We start from the raw sequence: 19,396 nt of genomic DNA, 5'->3' as shown, positions 1-19,396 counted from the left end.
TTTTCTTGAATTGTCTGCCATCTCTAACGAGATTCTTGCAGCTTGTACCTCAAGGATCCCTAGCTTCTCCATTACAGAGAGAGGCATGAGGTTTACACTTGACCCTAGGTCACACAGAGCCTTCTCAAAGGTCATGGTGTCTATGGTACAAGATATTGAGAACTTCCCCGGATCCTGTCTCTTTTGAGGTAATCTCTGCCTAGTCAAGTCATCCAGTTCTTTGGTGAGCAAAGGGGGTTCATCCTCCCAAGTCTCATTACCAAATAACTTGTCATTTAGCTTCATGATTGCTCCAAGGTACTTAGCAACTTGCTCTTCAGTGACATCTTCATCCTCTTCAGAGGAGGAATACTCATTAGAGCTCATGAATGGCAGAAGTAAATCCAATGGAATCTCTATGGTCTCAGTGTGAGCCTCAGATTCCCATGGCTCCTCATTAGGGAACTCATTAGAGGCCAGTGGACGTCCATTGAGGTCTTCCTCAGTGGCGATCACTGCCTCTTCCTCCTCTCCAAATTCGGCCATGTTGATTGTGTTTATGGCCTTGCACTCTCCTTTTGGGTTCTCTTCTGTATTACTTGGAAGAGTACTAGGAGGGAGTTCAGTAACTTTCTTGCTCAGCTGACCCACTTGTGCCTCTAAATTTCTAACGGAGGACCTTGTTTCAGTCATGAAACTCTGAGTGGTTTTAATTAGATCAGAGACCATGGTTGCTAAGTCAGAGTGATTCTGCTTAGAGTTCTCTGTCTGCTGCTGAGAAGATGATGGAAAAGGCTTGCCATTGCTAAACCTGTTTCTTCCACCATTGTTGTTGTTGAAGCCTTGTTGAGGCCTCTGTTGGTCCTTCCATGAGAGATTTGGATGGTTTCTCCATGAAGGATTGTAGGTGTTTCCATAGGGTTCACCCATGTAATTCACCTCTTCCATTGATGGGTTCTCAGGATCATAGGCTTCTTCTTCAGATGAAGCGTCCTTAGTACTGCCTGGTGCAGCTTGCATTCCAGACAGACTTTGAGAAATCATATTGACTTGCTGAGTCAATATTTTGTTCTGAGCCAATATGTCATTCAGAGTATCAATCTCAAGAACTCCTTTCTTCTGACTTGTCCCATTATTCACAGGATTCCTCTCAGAAGTGTACATGAATTGGTTATTTGCAACCATTTCAATGAGTTCCTGAGCTTCTGCAGGCGTCTTCTTCAGATGAAGAGATCCTCCAGCAGAGCTGTCCAATGACATCTTGGACAGTTCAGACAGACCATCATAGAAGATACCTATGATGCTCCATTCTGAAAGCATGTCAGAAGGGCACCTTCTGATCAATTGCTTGTATCTCTCCCAAGCTTCATAGAGGGATTCACCTTCCTTCTGTTTGAAGGTTTGGACTTCCACTCTAAGCTTACTCAATTTTTGAGGTGGAAAGAACTTTGCCAAGAAGGCATTGACTAGCTTCTCCCAAGAGTTCAGACTTTCCTTAGGTTGTGAATCCAACCATATCCTAGCTCTGTCTCTTACAGCAAAAGGGAATAGCATAAGTCTATAGACCTCAGGGTCAACCCCATTGGTCTTGACAGTGTCACAGATTTGCAAGAATTCAGCCAAGAACTGATGAGGATCTTCCAATGGAAGTCCATGAAACTTGCAATTCTATTGCATCAGAGAAACTAATTGAGGCTTAAGCTCAAAATTGTTTGCTCCAATGGCAGGGATAGAGATGCTTCTCCCATAGAAGTCGGGAGTAGGTGCAGTAAAGTCACCCAGCACCTTCCTTGCATTGTTGGCATTGTTGTTGTTTTTAGCTGCCATGTATTCTTCTAGTTTGAAGATTTCTGTTAGGTCCTCTACAGAAAGTTGTGCCTTAGCTTCTCTTAGCTTTCGCTTTAAGGTCCTTTCAGGTTCAGGGTCAGCCTCAACAAGAATGCCTTTGTCTTTGCTCCTGCTCATATGAAAGAGAAGAGAACAAGAAAGTAGGGAATCCTCTATGTCACAGTATAGAGATTCCTTGAGGTGTCAGAGGAAAAGAAGAATAGAAGGAGGAGGTAGAAGAATTCGAACTTATCAAGAGAGATAAAATTCGAATTATTGATAATGGAGGAGTGTTAGTCCTTAAATAGAAGGATGTGAGAAGAGGGGAAGAGTTTTTGAAAATAAATTAAAAAGATTTTGAAATAATTAAAAGAAATTTTGAAAAATTGAAGAATGATTTTCGAAAATTAGAGTTGGGAAAGAAATAAAGTGATTTTTGAAAAAGATTTTGAAATTAGAAAAAGATATGATTGAAAACTATTTTGAAAAAGATGTGATTGAAAAGATATGTTTGAAAAGATATGATTGAAAATCAATTTAGAAAAAGAAAATTTTTAAAATTAAAGTTGATTACTTGACTATCAAGAAATTAAAAGATATGATTCTAAAATTTAAAATTTGATCCTTTCTTAATAGGCAAGTAACAACTTGAAAATTTTTTAAGTAAATCTTGAATTGAAGCAAGGATTTTTGAAAATGGTAAAAATAAATATAAAATGGAAAGAAATTGATTTTGAAAGAGATATGATTGAAAAGATATGATTTGAAAAAGATTTGATTTTGAAAAAAAATGAAAACTTAAAAAAATTGTGAATTAAAAACAAAATCTTCCCTCTAGTGTCATCCTGGCATTTAACGCCCAAATCTCTACCTTTTTGGGCGTTAAACGCCAGTTTTCCTTCTTCACTGGGCGTTTTGAATGCCCAGCTTTTTCTGTTTGATTCCTCTACTGAATGTTCTGAATCTTCAATTCTCTGTATTATTGACTTGAAAAGACATAGTTTTGAAAAATATTTTTGAATTTTTTTGATGATGAGAAATAATAAAAATGCAACTAAGATCAAATAAACAATGCATGCAGGATACCAAACTTAAAAATTTTCATATAGGAGACACTAACAAATTGAGAATGCATATGAGAAACAACAAAACACACTAAACAAGAGAATTTAAAGATCAGAGCAAGGAAATCATCAAGAACAACTTGAAGATAAATGAAGACACATGCATGTAATTTTCGAAAAATGCAAGAAAAATAGAAACATGCAATTGACACCAAACTTAAAAATTAATACTAGACTCAAACAAGAAACATAAAATATTTTTGGTTTTTATGGTTTTAAAATTTTTTTTTGTGATTTTCGAGAATTATATAGAGAAGAAAATAAAGAGAATCAAAACTTTTAATAAGAATTCCAGGAATCATTGCAATGCTAGTCTAAGACTCCGGTCCAGGAATTAGACATGGCTTACTAGCCAGCCAAGCTTTCAATGAAAGCTCCGGTCCAAAACACTAGACATGGCCAATGGCCAGCCAAGCTTTAGCAGATCATTGCTTTCAACAGCAAAATTGATAGAAATCAACAAGCTCTTGTGATGATAAGTTGAAACCTTGGTCCAAAAGATTAGACATGGCTTCTCAGCCAGCCAGACTTCAACAAATCATCATGAAACTCTAGAATTCATTCTTAAAAACTCTGAAGAACAAAATAGAAAATCTTTTTGTATTTTTGTAAATTTTTTTTTCGAAAAATAAAAAGGAAAAGTACATAATCTAAGCAACAACATGAACCGTCAATTGTCCAAACTCAAACAATCCCCGGCAACGGCGCCAAAAACTTGGTGCACGAAATTGTGATCATCAATGGCGCCATCAACATGGTACGCTCAATTGAAAATCTCAACTCTTTATCACAACTTCGCACAACTAACCAGCAAGTGCACTGGGTCGTCCAAGTAATAAACCTTACGCGAGTAAGGGTCGATCCCACGGAGATTGTTGGTATGAAGCAAGCTATGGTCATCTTGTAAATCTCAGTCAGGCGGATTCAAATGGTTATGGAGGATGGATGATTAAAAGATAAATAAAACATAAAATAAAGATAGAGATAATTATGTAATTCATTGGTGAGAATTTCAGATAAGCGTATGAAGATGCTTTGTCCCTTCTGTCTCTCTGCTTTCCTACTGTCTTTATCCAATCCTTCTTACTCCTTTCCATGGCAAGCTGTATGTTGGGCATCACCGTTGTCAGTGGCTACAATCCCGTCCTCTCAGTGAAAATGTTCAACACACTCTGTCACAGCACGGCTATTCATCTGTCGGTTCTCGATCATGTCGGAATAGAATCCAGTGATTCTTTTGCGTCTGTCACTAACGCCCCACAATCACGAGTTTGAAGCTCGTCACAGTCATTCAATCCTTGAATCCTACTCAGAATACCACAGACAAGGTTTAGACCTTCCGGATTCTCAAAAATGCCGCCATCAATTCTAGCTTATACCACAAAGATTCTGATTAAGGAATCCAAGAGATAAACACTCAATCGAAGGTAGAACGGAGATGGTTGTCAGGCACACGTTCATAGGTGAGAATGATGATGAGTGTCACGGATCATCACATTCATCAAGTTGAAGAACAAGTGATATCTTAGAACAAGAACAAGCTGAATTGAATAGAAGAACAATAGTAATTGCATTGATACTCGAGGTACAGCAGAGCTCCACACCTTAATCTATGGTGTGTAGAAACTCCACCGTTGAAAATACATAAGAACATGGTCTAGGAATGGCCATGAGGCCAGCCCAAAAACGTGATATAAGGTAGCATATAACTACTCAAAGATTAGCCCCCAAATACAATAGCAAAAGGTCCTATTTATAGAGAACTAGTAGCTTAAGGTTTACAAAAATGAGTAAATGACGTAAATATCCACTTCCGGGCCCACTTGGTGTGTGCTTGGGCTGAGCATTGAAGCATTTTCGTGTAGAGACTTTTTCTGGAGTTAAACGCCAGCTTTTGTGCCAGTTTGGGCGTTTAACTCCCACTTTGGTGCCAGTTCTGGCGTTTAACACTGGGAATTCTAATGCTGACTTTGAACGCCAGTTTGGGCCATCAAATCTTGGGCAAAGTATGGACTATTATATATTTCTGGAAAGCCCTGGATGTCTACTTTTCAACGCAATTGAGAGCGCGCCAATTGAGCTTCTGTAGCTCCAGAAAATCCACTTCGAGTGCAGGGAGGTCAGAATCCAACAGCATCTGCAGTCCTTTTCAGCCTCTGAATCAGATTTTTGCTCAGGTCCCTCAATTTCAGCCAGAAAATACCTAAAATCACAGAAAAATACACAAACTCATAGTAAAGTCCAGAAAAGTGAATTTTAAATAAAAACTAATAAAAATATAATAAAAACTAGCTAAAACATGCTAAAAACATACTAAAAACAATGCTAAAAAGCGTATAAATTATCCGCTCATCAATGATCAAAAAGTGTTTCGAGAAAATAAATTTGAATTTGGACAATTTATTGAACGTAACTAAAATAAACATATTAAAATACAATAAAAAGAATCGTTAATTCAACATTTATCAATGAATAACTACTAGAAAAAAATGTTACATAAATAATAGAAATAATTTGATAATATATAGATTAATTTAGACCATAAAAAATAACAAAATGTAAATACATAATTTTATTTTTTGTTTTGTGGTACAAAGTTAATATATAATATATTAAATCGTAATGTTCTCATAGATAAAAACACGAAACTCAATATTACTCTTTTATGGAGCTCTTCTACCTGTTTTTGGTATTTTATGTTTATTTTTATATTTTTTAATTTTGTTAAAAAAATAACTAATATTATTTAACTTTAATTTTTACCTTTTTAAATAAATAAAAAAGATATGAACTTTCAAGCATTAGATAATTTAAAAATACTTATTGTAGAAAAAAATACAATTATAGAGAAAGTTAAAAATATTATGAATCACAAAAACTATTTAATAATAAAATTAAATTTATTCAAAATTGTAAAAAAAAAAGAACAAGATAAAGAAATTGAATTTTTTTTACTAAACACAAAGAATCATCACCATCAACCTATTAAATGTGAGTAATATTTAGTGAGAATTAAAAAAGCAAAACAAGACGATAAATCTAAAAATTTTCTATCTCTTTTAATTAATGTAGTGTTTCACTTTAAATAACCCTTTTTTATAGATAGTATTCATATGACAAACAAAATAGTAAGAAGATTCATATTAGATTATTATAAAAACTAATGTCATCCTTATTATAGTATAATCATATTATTTTAAAACATGAAAAATAAAATAATAAAATACAATTTAATTAATATTTACAATAAAATAAATATAAAATTTATATAGTGGTAGTCAAATATGAAAAGCAATGATGTACTATATTAAAATGTAACTTAAATTTATAATTATTAGTTACAAAACTTACAAAACTTATTAGAAAAATTAAGAAACTATTACGGCCTGGCCCAAACAATTTACGGGTCGACCGATGGTACGCGGAATCGTGATTACACTTTAATTATGTAAAATTCATTGCTCTTTCTTTCCCTGGAAATGGCGCCAAAAATATGATGCCAAGACCATGGTTCACAACTCCGTGTAACTAACCAGCAAGTGCACTGGGTCGTCCAAGTAATACCTTACGTGAGTAAGGGTCGAATCCCACGGAGATTGTTGGTATGAAGCAAGCTATGGTCACCTTGCAAATCTCAGTCAGGCAGATATAAATTGATAATGGTGTTTTCGAATAATAATTAATAGAATAGGGATAGAAATACTTATGTAATTCATTGGTGAGAATTTCAGATAAGCGAATGGAGATGCTTTCGTTCCTCTGAACCTCTGCTTTCCTGCTATCTTCATCCAATCAGTCTTACTCCTTTCCATGGCTGGCTTTATGTGATACATCACCACTGTCAATGGCTACTTTCGGTCATCTCTCGGGAAAATGATCCAATGCCCTGTCACGGCACGGCTAATCGTCTGGAGGCATCACCCTTGTCAATGGCTTCATTTTATCCTCTCAGTGAAAATGGTCAACGCACCCTGTCACGGCACGGCTATTCATCTGTCGGTTCTCGATCATGCTGGAATAGGATTTACTATCCTTTTGCGTCTGTCACTAACGCCCTGCAATCGCGAGTTTGGAGCTTGTCACAGTCATCCAATCATTGAATCCTACTTGGAATACCACAGACAAGGTTTAGACCTTCCGGATTCTCTTGAATGCCGCCATCATTCTAGCTTACGCCACGAAGATTCTGGTTAGGAGATCTAAGAGATACTCATTCAGTCTAAGGTAGAACGGAAGTGGTTGTCAGGCACGCATTCATAGGGAATGATGATGATTGTCACGTTCATCACATTCAGATTGAAGTACGAATGAATATCTTAGAAGCGAAACAAGATGAATTGAATAGAAAACAGTAGTACTTTGCATTAATCCTTGAGAAACAGCAGAGCTCCACACCTTAATCTATGGAGTGTAGAAACTCTACCGTTAAAAATACATAAGTGAAAGTCCAGGCATGGCTGAGAGGCCAGCCCTCAAACGTGATCTAAGATAGCATACAACTGATCAAAGATCAAAAGCTGATCAAAGATGTCTAATACAATAGTGAAATGTCCTATTTATAATAAACTAGCTACTAGGGTTTACAGAAGTAAGTAATTCATGCATAAATCCACTTCTGGGGCCCACTTGGTGTGTGCTTGGGCTGAGCTTTGAGTGTTGCACGTGTAGAGGTCCTCCTTGGAGTTGAACGCCAGCTTTTGTGCCAGTTTGGGCGTTCAACTCTGGTTTTGGCTCCTTTTCTGGCGCTGGACGCCAGATTTGGGCAGAAAGCTGGCGTTGAACGCCAGTTTGCGTCGTCTATTCTTGGCCAAAGTATGGACTATTATACATTACTGGAAAGCCCTGGATGTCTACTTTCCAACTCAATTGGAAGCGCGCCATTTTGAGTTCTGTAGCTCCAGAAAATCCACTTTGAGTGCAGGGAGGTCAGAATCCAACAGCATCAGCAGTCCTTCTTCAACCTCTGAATCTGATTTTTGCTCAAGTCCATCAATTTCAGTCAGAAAATTCCTGAAATCATAGAAAAACACACAAACTCATAGTAAAGTCCAGAAATGTGAATTTAACATAAAAACTAATGAAAACATCCCTAAAAGTAACTAGATTCTACTAAAAACGTACTAAAAACAATGTCAAAAAGCGTATAAATTATCCGCTCATCACAACACCAAACTTAAATTGTTGCTTGTCCCCAAGCAACTGAAAATCAAATAGGATAAAAAGAAGAGAATATACTATAAATTCCAAACTATCAATGAAACATAGCTTCAATCAAATGAGTGGGACTTATAGCTTTTTGCCTCTTGAATAGTTTTGGCATCTCACTTTATCCATTGAGGTTCAGAATGATTGGCATCTATAGGAACTCAGAGTCCAGATAGTGTTATTGATTCTCCTAGTTCAGTATGATAATTCTTGAACACAGCTTCTTTATGAGTCTTGGCCGTGGCCCTAAGCACTTTGTTTTCCAGTATTACCACCGGATACATAAATGCCACAGACACATAATTGGGTGAACCTTTTCAGATTGTGACTCAGCTTTGCTAAAGTCCCCAATTAGAGGTGTCCAGGGTTCTTAAGCACACTCTTTTTTTTTTTTTGCTTTGGACCTTGACTTTAACCGCTCAGTCTCAAGTTTTCACTTGACACCTACACGCCACAAGCACATGGTTAGGGACAGCTTGGTTTAGCCGCTTAGACCAGGATTTTATTCCTTTAGGCCCTCCTATCCACTGATGCTCAAAGCCTTAGGATCCTCTTTATTTACCCTTGCCTTTTGGTTTTAAGGGTTATTGGCTTTTTGCTCTTGCCTCTTGGTTTTAAGAGCCTTGGCTTTTTCTGCTTGCTTGTTCTTTTTCTTTCTATTTTTTTTCGCCTATTTTTTTTTTCTGCAAGCTTTGTTCTTTGCTGCTTTTTCTTGCTTCAAAAATCATTTTTATGATTTTTCATATTATCAAATAACATGTCTCCTAGTCATCATTCTTTCAAGATCCAACATATTTAACATTCTTAAACAACAACTTCAAAAGATATATGCACTGTTCAAGCATACATTCAGAAAACAAGAAGCATTGTCACCACATCAATATAATTAAGCTAAGTTCAAGGATAAATTCGAAACTCATGTACTTCTTGTACTTTTGAATTAAAACATTTTTTATTTAAGAGAGGTGATGGATTCATAGGACATTCATAACTTTAAGAGAAAGTTACTAACTACTAATGATCATGTAATGAAGACACAAACATAGATAAGCACATAACATAGAAACGAAAAACAGAAGAAACAAGAACAGGGAATGAATCCACCTTAGTGATGGTGGCGTTTCCTTCTTGAGGAAACAATGATGTCCTTGAGCTCTTCTATGTCTCTTCCTTGTCTTTGTTGCTCTTCCCTCATTGCTTTTTTATCTTCTCTTATTTCATGGAGCATGATGGAGTGCTCTTGATGTTCCACCCTTAGTTATCCCATATTGGAACTCAATTCTCCTAGGGAGGTGTTGATTTGCTCCCAATAGTTTTGTGGAGGAAAGTGCATTTGAGGCATTTTCAGGATCTCATGGTGATGAGCTTCATACGCCTCTTGAGCTCCATGAATGGGCTCTTTTGCTTGCTCCATCTTCTTCTTAGTGATGGGCTTGTCCTCTTTAATGAGGATATCTCCCTCTATGTCAATCCCAGCCGAATTGCATAGGTGGCAGATGAGGTGAGGAAAGGCTAACCTTGCCATAGTGGAGGACTTGTCAGCCACCTTGTAGAGTTCTTGAGGTATAATCTCATGAACTTCCACCTCTTCTCCAATCATGATGCTATGGATCATGATGGCCCGGTCTATAGTAACTTCAGACCGGTTGCTAGTGGGAATGATTGAGCATTGAATGAACTCCAACCATCCTCTAGCTACAAGCTTGAGGTCCAATCTTCTTAGTTGAACCGGCTTGCCTTTGGAGTCAATCTTCCATTGAGCTCCTTCTACACATATGTCCATAAGGACTTGGTCCAACCTTTGATCAAAGTTGACTCTCCTTGTGTAGGGGCGTGCGTTCTCTTCCATGTTTGGCAAGTTGAACGCCAACCTCACATTTTCCAGACTAAAATCTAAGTATTTCCCCCGAACCATTGTAACATAGTTCTTTGGATCCGGGTTCTTACTTTGATCATGGTTCTTGGTGATCCATGCATTGGCATAGAACTCTTGAACCATTAGGATGCCGACTTGTTGGATGGAATTTGTTAGAACTTCCCAACCTCTTTTTTGAATTTCATGTCGGATCTCCGGATACTCATTTCTTTTGAGTTTGAAAGGGACATCAGGGATCACCTTCTTCTTGGCCACAACATCATAGAAGTGGTCTGGATGGGCTTTGGAGATGAACCTTTCCATCTCCCATGACTCGGATGTGGAAGCTTTTGTCTTCCCTTTCCCCTTTCTAGAGGATTCTCCGGTCTTAGGTGCCATCAATGGTAATGGAAAAACAAAAAGCTTATGCTTTTACCACACCAAACTTAGAATTTTGCTCGCCCTCGAGCAATAAAAGAAAGAATAGATGAAGAAGAAGAAGAAATGGAGGAGAGGGAGAGTGGGAAGTGTTTTCGGCCAAGAAGGGTCTAGAGGGGTGTGTTGTGTGAATTTGATGAAGAATGGAGGGCTTTATATAGGGAAGGGAGGGGGGTTAAGGTTCGGCCATATGGGTGGGTTTGGGTGGGAAATTGGTTTTGAATTTTGAAGGTAGGTGGAGTTTATGAGGTAGGTTTATGGGGAAGAGTGGATGGATGTGAGTGGTGAAGAGGTGATGGGGAAGAGAGTTTGAGGTGATTGGTGAAGGGTTTTTGGGGAAGAGTGTTTATGGGGTTGTGTGAAAGAGAGTGGTGAGAAGAAGTGAGTAGAGGTAGGTGGGGATCCTGTGGGGTCCACAGATCCTGAGGTGTTCAAGGATTTACATCCCTGCACCCATTAGGCATGTAAAAATGCCTTTGCACACAACTCTGGGCGTTCAGCGCCAGGTTGGTGGCCATTTTGGGCGTTCAACGCCCATTTGTGTGCCATTTCTGGCGTTGAACGCCAGAACCATGCCTGTTCTGGCGTTCAGCGCCCAGAAGCTGCCCATTTTGGGCGTTCAGCGCCAGAACCATGCTCTGTTCTGGCGCTGAATGCCAGACAGATGCTCCTCCAGGGTGTGATTTTTCTTCTGCTGTTTTTGATTTCGTTTTCAATTTTTATATTTATTTTGTGACTCCACATGATCATGAACCTACAAAGACATATAACTAAGAAAAATATAGTTAGATAAATAAAAATTAGGTTGCCTCCCAACAAGCGCTTCTTTAATGTCAATAGCTTGACAGTGGGCTCTCATGGAGCCTCACAGATATGCAGAGCATTGTTGAAACTCTCCAACACCAAACTTAGAGTTTGGATATGGGAGTTCAACACCAAACTTAGAGTTTGGTTGTGGCCTCCCAACACCAAACTTAGAGTTTGACTGTGGGGGCTTGGGTTGACTCTGCTTTGAGAGAAGCTTTTTCTGCTTCCTCTCCATGGTTGCAGAGGGAGATCCTTGAGTTTTAAACACAATGGAGTCCTCATTCCATTGAAGGACTATTTCACCTCTGTCAGCATCAATCACAGCTCTTGCTGTGGCCAGGAAAAGTCTTCCTAGGATAATGGATTCATCCTCTTCCTTTCCAGTATCCAGGACTATGAAATCAGCAGGGATGTAAAGGCCTTCAACCTTTACTAACACGTCCTCTACTTTTCCATAAGCCTGTTTTCTTGAACTGTCTGCCATCTCTAATGAGATTTTAGCAGCTTGCACCCCATAGATTCCCAGTTTCTCTATTACAGAGAGGGACATGAGGTTTATTCCTGAACCAAGGTCACACAGAGCCTTAAAGATCATGGTGCCTATGGTACAAGGTATTATGAACTTCCCAGGATCCTGTCTCTTCTGAGGCAATGTCAGTTGATCCAGATCACTTAGTTCATTGATGAACAAGGGATGTTCAACTTTCCAAGTATCAATGCCAAATAATTTGGCATATAGCTTCATGATTGCACCAAGAAACTTGGCAGTTTGCTCTTCAGTAACATCCTCATTCTCTTCAGAAGAGGAATACTCATCAGAGCTCATGAAGGGCATAAGGAGGTTCAATGGAATTTCTATGGTCTCTAGATGAGTTTCAGATTCCTTTGGTTCCTCAGAGGGAAGCTCCTTATTGATCACTGGACGTCCCAGGAGGTCTTCCTCCTTGGGATTTGCGTCTTCTTCTCCCTCTTTGGGTTCGGGCATGGTGCTTATGTCAATGGCCTTGCACTCTCCATTTGGATTCTCTTCTGTATTGCTTGGGAGAGTACTTGGAGGGATTTCAGTGATCCTTTTACTCAGCTGGCCCACTTGTATTTCCAAATTTCTAATGGAAGATCTTGTTTCATTCATGAAACTTACAGTGGCCTTAGATAGATCAGAGACTAAGTTTGTTAAATTAGAAGTATTTTGTTCAGAGTTCTCTGTCTGTTGCTGAGTGGATGATGGAAAAGGTTTATTATTGTTAAACCTGTTTCTTCCACCATTATTAAAGCCTTGTTGAGGCTTTTGATCCTTCCATGAGAAATTTGGATGATTTCTCCATGATGAGTTATAGGTGTTTCCATAAGGTTCACCTAAGTAATTCACCTCTGCTATTGCAGGGTTCTCAGGATCATAAGCTTCTTCTTCATAAGAAGCCTCTTGAGTACTGTTGGATGCAGCTTGCATTCCATTCAGACTCTGAGAAATCATATTGACTTGCTGAGTCAATATTTTGTTCTGAGCCAATATGGCATTCAGAGTATCAATCTCAAGAACTCCCTTCTTCATAGGCGTCCCATTATTCACAGGATTCCTCTCAGAAGTGTACATGAACTGGTTATTAGCAACCATGTCAATGAGTTCTTGAGCTTCTGCAGGCGTTTTCTTTAGGTGAATGGATCCACCTGCAGAAGTGTCCAGTGACATTTTTGGTAGCTCAGATAAACCATCATAGAATATATCCAGGATGGTCCATTCTGAAAGCATGTCAGAAGGACACTTTTTGGTCAACTGTTTGTATCTTTCCCAAGCTTCATAGAGGGATTCACCTTCTTTCTGTCTGAAGGTTTGAACATCAGCTCTAAGCTTGCTCAGCTTTTGAGGAGGAAAGTACTTGGCTAAGAAAGCCGTGACCAGCTTATCCCAAGAGTTCAGGCTGTCTTTGGGTTGAGAATCCAACCATAATCTAGCTCTGTCTCTTACAGCAAAAGGGAAAAGCATGAGCCTGTAGACTTCAGGATCTACTCCATTAGTCTTAACAGTATCACATATCTGCAAGAATTCAGTTAAGAACTGAAAAGGATCTTCAGATGGAAGTCCATGAAACTTGCAGTTCTGCTGCATCAGAGAAACTAATTGAGGTTTCAGCTCAAAGTTTTTTGCTCCAATGGCAGGAATGGAGATGCTTCTTCCATGTAAATTGGAATTAGGTGCAGTAAAGTCACCAAGCATCTTCCTTACATTATTATTATTTTTGGCTGCCATCTCCTCTTCCTGTTCGAAAATTTCTGAAAGGTTATCTCTGGATTGTTGTATTTTAGCTTCTCTTAGTTTCCTTTTCAGAGTCCTTTTAGGTTCTGGATATGCTTCCATAAGAATGTTCTTATCCTTGCTCCTGCTCATATGACAAAGAAGAGGGCACAGAAAAATAATAATAATAATAGAGATCCTTTATACCACAGTATAGGGATCCCTGTGTGAGTGGAAGAAAAGAGGGAGATAAAGAATGTAATGTAATGGAAGAAACACAACTGTGAGGAGGGTAAAGATGTGAGATGAGATGTTAGTAGATGAATAAATAAATAGAATAAGATGGGAGAGGGAGAATTTTCGAAAATAATTTTTGAAAAAGGGTTAGTGATTTTCGAAAATTTTTAAAATCAAAAATAAAAATAAGAATAATTAGTTAATTAAAAAGAAATTTTTGAAAAAGAGGGAAGATATTTTCGAAAATTAGAGAGAGAGAGAGTTAGTTAGGTAGTTTTGAAAAAGTTAAGAAACAAACAAAAAGTTAGTTAGTTAGTTGAAACAAATTTTGAAAAGATAAGAAGTTAGGAGGTTAGAAAAGATATTTTGAAACCAACTTTTTGAAAAAGGTAAGATAAGAAGATATTTTAGAAATTAGTTTTGAAAAAGATTTGATTTTTAAAATCTCAATTAATGACTTGATTCATAAGAAATCACAAGATATGATTCTAGAACTTAAAGTTTGAATCTTTCTTAACAAGCGAGTAACAAACTTCAAATTTTTGAATCAAAACATTAATTGATTATGTTATTTTCGAAAATTTGATATAAAAGTAAGAAAAAGATTTTTGAAAAATATTTTTGGAATTTTCGAAAATAACTAAGAATTTTGAAAAAGATTTGATTTTTGAAAAAGATAAGATTTTCAAATTGAAAATTTGATTTGACTCATAAGAAACAACTTGATTTTAAAAATTTTTGAAAAAGTCAACTCAAATTTTCGAATTTGATGAGAGAAAAAGGGAAAGATATTTTTTTTGTTTTTTGAATTTTTATGATGAGAGAGGAAAACAGGAAAAATGATGCAATGCATGAAAGTTATGGATCAAAACAATGAATGCATGCAAGAATGCTATGAATGTCAAGATGAACACCAAGAACACTTTGAATGTCAAGATGAACATCATAGACACAATTTTGAAAAATTTTTAATGCAAAGAAAACATGCAAGACACCAAACTTAGAATTCTTTAATGCTTACGCACTAAGAATTCAAGAATGCATATGAAAAACACCATATAACACAAAACAAAAAATCATCAAGATCAAACACGAAGACTTACCAAGAACAACTTGAAGATCATGAAGAACACTATGAATGCATGAAATTTTCGAAAAATGCAAGATGCACATGCAAATGACACCAAACTTATGACATGACTCATGACTCAAACAAGAAACACAAAAAATGTTTTTGATTTTTATGATCTTCTAATTTTTTTGGATTTTTTTTTGTATTTTTTTTCGAAAATTATTTGTAAAAGAAAAAATAAGAATTCCAAAATTTTTAATATGAATTCCAGGAATCTTATCATGTTAGTCTAAAGCTTCAGTCCAGGAATTAGACATGGCTCACTAGCCAGCCAAGCTTTCAATGAAAGCTCCGGTCCAAAACACTAGACATGGCCAATGGCCAGCCAAGCTTCAGCAAGATATCAGAATATACTGCTCATTACTTATCAAATATGTAACTTGCCTCTATGCTGATGGTTTGGAAGCCTCAGTCCAAAAGAATTTAGACATGGCTTTGCAGCCAGCCAGGCTTCACATGCTTCATGAAACACTAGAATTCATTCTTAAAAATTTTGAATAAAAATTTTTTTTTTCGAAAACAGGTGAGAAAATTTTGAAATATTTTTGAAAAATTTTTGAAAAGAAAACAAAAAGAAAATTACCTAATCTGAGCAACAAGATGAACCGTCAGTTGTCCAAACTCAAACAATCCCCGGCAACGGCGCCAAAAACTTTGTGTTGTTGCCGGATCCAAACTTGGCACTGATGTTACCGGACCAAAAGCTTGCCGAAAACTCAAACAATCCCCAGCAACGGCGCCAAAAACTTGGTACGCGGAATCGTGATTACACTTTAATTATGTAAAATTCATTGCTCTTTCTTTCCCTGGAAATGGCGCCAAAAACATGATGCCAAGACCATGGTTCACAACTCCGTGTAACTAACCAGCAAGTGCACTGGGTCGTCCAAGTAATACCTTACGTGAGTAAGGGTCGAATCCCACAGAGATTGTTGGTATGAAGCAAGCTATGGTCACCTTGCAAATCTCAGTCAGGCAGATATAAATTGATAATGGTGTTTTCGAATAATAATTAATAGAATAGGGATAGAAATACTTATGTAATTCATTGGTGAGAATTTCAGATAAGCGAATGGAGATGCTTTCGTTCCTCTGAACCTCTGCTTTCCTGCTATCTTCATCCAATCAGTCTTACTCCTTTCCATGGCTGGCTTTATGTGATACATCACCACTGTCAATGGCTACTTTCGGTCATCTCTCGGGAAAATGATCCAATGCCCTGTCACGGCACGGCTAATCGTCTGGAGGCATCACCCTTGTCAATGGCTTCATCTTATCCTCTCAGTGAAAATGGTCAACGCACCCTGTCACGGCACGGCTATTCATCTGTCGGTTCTCGATCATGTTGGAATAGGATTTACTATCCTTTTGCGTCTGTCACTAACGCCCTGCAATCGCGAGTTTGGAGCTCGTCACAGTCATCCAATCATTGAATCCTACTTGGAATACCACAGACAAGGTTTAGACCTTCCGGATTCTCTTGAATGCCGCCATCATTCTAGCTTACGCCACGAAGATTCTGGTTAGGAGATCTAAGAGATACTCATTCAGTCTAAGGTAGAACGGAAGTGGTTGTCAGGCAAGCGTTCATAGGGAATGATGATGATTGTCACGTTCATCACATTTAGATTGAAGTACGAATGAATATCTTAGAAGCAAAACAAGATGAATTGAACAGAAAACAGTAGTACTTTGCATTAATCCTTGAGAAACAGCAGAGCTCCCCACCTTAATCTATGGAGTGTAGAAACTCTACCGTTAAAAATACATAAGTGAAAGTCCAGGCATGGCCGAGAGGCCAGCCCTCAAACGTGATCTAAGATAGCATACAACTGATCAAAGATCAAAATCTGATCAAAGATGTCTAATACAATAGTGAAATGTCCTATTTATAATAAACTAGCTACTAGGGTTTACAGAAGTAAGTAATTCATGCATAAATCCACTTCTGGGGCCCACTTGGTGTGTGCTTGGGCTGAGCTTTGAGTGTTGCACGTGTAGAGGTCCTCCTTGGAGTTGAACGCCAGCTTTTGTGCCAGTTTGGGCGTTCAACTCTGGTTTTGGCTCCTTTTCTGGCGCTGGACGCCAGATTTGGGCAGAAAGCTGGCATTGAATGCCAGTTTGCGTCTTCTATTCTTGGCCAAAGTATAGACTATTATACATTGCTGGAAAGCCCTGGATGTCTACTTTCCAACGCAATTGGAAGCGCGCCATTTCAAGTTGTGTAGCTCTAGAAAATCCACTTTGAGTGCAGGGAGGTCAGAATCCAACAGCATCAGCAGTCCTTCTTCAACCTCTGAATCTGATTTTTGCTCAAGTCCCTCAATTTCAGTTAGAAAATACCTGAAATCACAGAAAAACACACAAACTCATAGTAAAGTCCAGAAATGTGAATTTAACATAAAAACTAATGAAAACATCCCTAAAAGTAACTAGATTCTACTAAAAACGTACTAAAAACAATGTCAAAAAGCGTATAAATTATCCGCTCATCAACCGACCCGGGCAACACCCGACCCAAACGATCGGGAATGAGACGCTCAGATGCCGACCCGGACACGCGTCCCTGACGTGTGTCTGACAGCTTCGCTACAGCTGTGCAAGGGAGGCCTCGAAGAAGGTGGGCCTATCCCTGCGGGGCCCACCTCTGACACGGTATAAATAGGGAAGGACCTGCCCTTCCCCCAAGGTACGCCATATACCACTCAACCCTTACTCGCCTGCACACTTCACTTACTTGAGCGTCGTAGTGTCTTTGCAGGTGACACCCCCCTCACACAAAGTGCTCGGGACATCGTCCACTCATCCTCGGCAGCCCAGAACCAGGCGAACCCCATCCAATCAATCGAAGCATCAACCCGAACCGTCCGGTACCTGATCTACCGAACATTGGCACTGTCTGTGGGGATCGAACCCACGACCACGTGGAGGAGCAGGGCGAGAAGCTGGGCAGAGAGGGGAACCCATCATGGCGTCCTCCGAGGAGCGCACAAGATCCCCTCCTCGACGAACCACACGATCCCTTAAAAGGCGCCTCTTCGGGGGAACCGGCGACAACAGCGCCAGGATAATGGAAGAACTGCGTCACAGAATGCAGGATCTAGAGCGTCGACTGGCAGCTCGAGAGCATCGCCAGCAAACACCTGAGTCAAGCGACTCCCGTTCTCCGCCGAGAAGCCGCTCCCGACGCGCGGCTAGCCAAAGGTCCGAATCTAAAAGCCCCAGGGAGGAAGGACGCATAAGGAGGCGCCACGACCCCTTCACATATGTCAGGAACAGGAGGTGGCATGCCACAGACCACGCCGCCGCTGATCATGACCGGGAAGATGGTCGTCGGGAAGACGAAAGGAGAACACGGCGAGCAAGCGGACCGGTCATAGTAGGCGCGACCCATTTTCATCGTTCCATTCTCGAAGTCCGGCTGCCAAAGCACTTTGACAAGCCTACGAACATGAGGTACGACGGAACGCAAGACCCGCAGGAGCACCTCACGGCCTTCGAGGCCAGGATGAACTTGGAAGGAGTGGGGGACGAGGTAAGGTGCCGCGCTTTCCCAGTCACCCTCGTTGGACCTGCGATAAGGTGGTTTAATAACCTCCCGCAGGGCTCGGTGGCCAAGTTCTCGGATATAAGCCACGTCTTCTTAGCCTAATTCACTACCAAGATAGCCAAAGCAAAGCACCCAATCAACCTGCTTGGAGTAACGCAGAGGTCCGGAGAACTGACAAGAAAATATCTGGATTGTTTTAACGACGAGTGCCTAGAGATCGATGGACTGACCGACTCAGTTGCCAGCCTATGCCTGACAAACGAACTCCTAAACGAAGACTTTAGAAAGCACCTCACGACAAAGCCGGTATGGACGATGCAGGAGATCCAATACGTAGCTAGAGAATACATCAATGATGAAGAAGTCAGCCAGGCAGTGGCTGCCAATAAACGGCAACCCTCCTACAGTCAAAACCGACACCACCAAAGCGGAGAAAGGCAGAAGGAACACGCCAGAGACGGCGGTCCGAGTAAAAATCCCAGGCCGTTCCCTCGGTTGGGAAGTTCACCAACTACACTCTCCTCACTGCGCCGATTGTGGAAGTTTACCAACAAATAGCCGAGAAGGGGATCCTGTCGAAGCCCCGACCACTAAAGGAGCGAACAGGGGGGAACCGGAGCCTCTACTGTGACTATCACAAGGGCTACGGACACAAAACTCAGGACTGTTTTGACTTGAAGGATGCGCTGGAGCAGGCAATTAGAGATGGAAAGCTAGTTGAGTTCACCCACCTCATTAGGGAGCCGAGTAGACGGAACCGCGACCACGAAAGCGAGGACGGAACACGGGCAGCAAAACGGCGCCAAGAGCCGGAAGAGAACGATCACGGCCTCACCATAGTAAACGTGGTAACAGCAAGAAACGCGGCGCCCAAGTCGAAATCGGCACATAAGAAGGACGCCAAGGTCCACGCGGTCTCCTCATCCTCCGCGCGAAGCACCAAGAAACTCCCATCCATCTCATTCAGCCCGGAGGACCAATGGTTTGACGAGATCGAGAAAGCCCTCCC

General features: G+C 39.8%; 2 non-coding genes across 2 annotated transcripts; both read left to right on the top strand.

The window, feature by feature from the left end:
• Positions 1–1,293: 1,293 nt before the first annotated feature.
• Positions 1,294–1,401, top strand: LOC112732005 (small nucleolar RNA R71). Its single transcript, XR_003167748.1, has one exon. It is a non-coding gene; the product is annotated as a small nucleolar RNA R71 (small nucleolar RNA).
• Positions 1,402–12,979: 11,578 nt separating this feature from the next.
• Positions 12,980–13,087, top strand: LOC112730916 (small nucleolar RNA R71). The gene has a single exon (XR_003166717.1). It is a non-coding gene; the product is annotated as a small nucleolar RNA R71 (small nucleolar RNA).
• The last annotated feature ends 6,309 nt before the right edge of the window (positions 13,088–19,396 follow it).

Source organism: Arachis hypogaea, chromosome 12 (assembly GCF_003086295.3).
Source record: "Arachis hypogaea cultivar Tifrunner chromosome 12, arahy.Tifrunner.gnm2.J5K5, whole genome shotgun sequence".
In the NCBI taxonomy this organism is placed as follows: Eukaryota; Viridiplantae; Streptophyta; class Magnoliopsida; order Fabales; family Fabaceae; genus Arachis; species Arachis hypogaea.
Note: the sequence above shows the minus strand (reverse complement) of the source record. Positions and strands in the feature narration are given on the sequence as shown.